Raw genomic sequence first — 2,112 nt, forward strand, 5'->3', positions numbered from 1 at the left:
CGCATTGTGCCTTTGAATGTAGGTCGTTCCCGCGTGTGTTGGACAACTAGCTAAATGCTCGGGGTGTGCATGGCACGCACTGAAGCTATCATCGGGAATGTCTTTGCTCAAAATGTGGCGACGGTATGTTAAGGTGGAAATGACACCGTCTTGGCATGCAAAAATGAAACCCTCTGTACCAGACTTCAATCCGGGCGATTTAAGGAAAGCAAACGTTAGCTCACAAGACATTGACTGATCCTTCACATTTCTCTGGAAGATACCGTGCATCCTCTTATCTAGGAGCTGTTCACGAAAGTTTTTCTCTTGTGGTTTCTTAATCCAGGCTTTCAGGAGTGAGTACTCGAGATGAATTAGATTTGATGCATTTTGCTCACCCCTAATACTGAAGTCAAGTCCGAGTGTTTCAGCAGCCTCCTCCGCTGCTTTGTACAGAAATGCCCCTTTGCCTACTTCCTCGCGATTCCTGACCATTTTAAGAAGAGAGTCTCTTCCATTTGCAACTCTATGTGCTGTACCCAGAATAATCCTGTTGTGAAGACATTCAAGACTCAATATTCAGCGAACCCCTTGACGGCGTGAGATGTACAGTCGCGGAACGGAAAACTTAAGATGCATCTTTTTGTTCATGTGCATAAGCTTTCTTGTCCCGATATCAAGAGATCTGAGCTCGTTCTTCGTCCATGGAACTACTACAAATGAATAGAGTAGTACCGGGACGGCAAGGATGTTCGTAGCAGATACTTCGTTCCTCGCCGACAGTTCGGAAGATCAGATCTGTCGGATGAGACATTTGTATCTGCTTCGGAGAGTATCCTTTATAGATGTCACACCCTGAATGCGGCTCTGTGGCACGCCCAGGTATGTATAAGTCTCTCCAGCGCAAAGGTGTCGTATGGCGCTTCTATCAACGAGCTCAGGATCTTCAGGGATGCCATTAGGTTTTCCTCGCTTCAAATAAACCTTGGCGCATTTGTCTAAGCCAAATTCCATTCCAGTTTCCTTAGTATATCGTTCGACAATCCCCAGAGCTAGATGCAGTTGCTGTCTGTTTTTAGCATAGATCTTAAGATCGTCCATGTAAAATACATGAGTGACCTTGTACTTTCGATCTGCAGGTTTGCCGCAGAAGTACCCGTCGGAATGGCGTAGTGCTAGAGATAGTGGCAATAATGTAAGGCAAAAGAGGAGTGGGCTCATGGTGTCGCCCTGAAAGGCACCTCTCTGAAACGTGACCTTGTTAGTTGTCACACGATTTTTGCCAGATGGGATAGTAAATCTGGTTTTCCAAAGCGGCATCAATCTCTCTATGCACCCCACTATTTGCGGATGAACCTTTAAGATTTCCAAAAGACAGATGATATGTCTATGGGATGTAGAATCGAAAGCTTTCCGATAATTAATCCAGGCCATCGATAGGTCACGCTGGTAGAATGCTGCATCTTTGCAGACACATCTATCGATGAGCAGGTTCTCCCGACATCCGGCTACGCCTTTCTTTGAGCCTCGTTGTTCATACATTTCTTGCAGACGTTGCTGCGAAAAGTGCCATAGCTCCGGGTGTTTCTCGCACCACAGAGCATGCAGCCGTGCCATGTAACGCCGTTGACGGGCCACACTCGCGTCGTAGCAGTCTAGCAAGTCATGATTCAGTCACTCCATCCACCCAAAGGTCACGAGATCCTGCCGATCCATCGTATTGAATCCATTTTCATTGTCTCCCCCAGCTCTAGATTGGTCGGCATTGTTGGCCGACCCATTGTCGGGAACCCTGCGCGTTCTGTTGTTTTGAAACGCACTTCCTACAACTATGTTTGGTGTTGTCATTGTTGTTCCCACGAGAAGCTAGGGAAAGGGGTTCGTCCATCCTTGTAGAGCCCCGCATGCAAGGATAAGGCTGCTTTCTCTGAGAGGTCGCCTGGTATCCCAGAGTCACCGTTCTAGACACCTCACCCAGGTGCCATTCAGCTTTCGGCACGGTTTTCACACCCCCGCTTGGTAGTTAATTCCTTCGGGACCACCCCTGGACAATTGTCCACGACTGCCTATTTATTTTTGTAACCATATTCAGCAGAAACCATTGGTACAGGGACCCTCTATCCGCAACCCGAG

This window comes from Belonocnema kinseyi, chromosome 8, assembly GCF_010883055.1.
Source record: "Belonocnema kinseyi isolate 2016_QV_RU_SX_M_011 chromosome 8, B_treatae_v1, whole genome shotgun sequence".
NCBI classification, from domain to species: Eukaryota; Metazoa; Arthropoda; class Insecta; order Hymenoptera; family Cynipidae; genus Belonocnema; species Belonocnema kinseyi.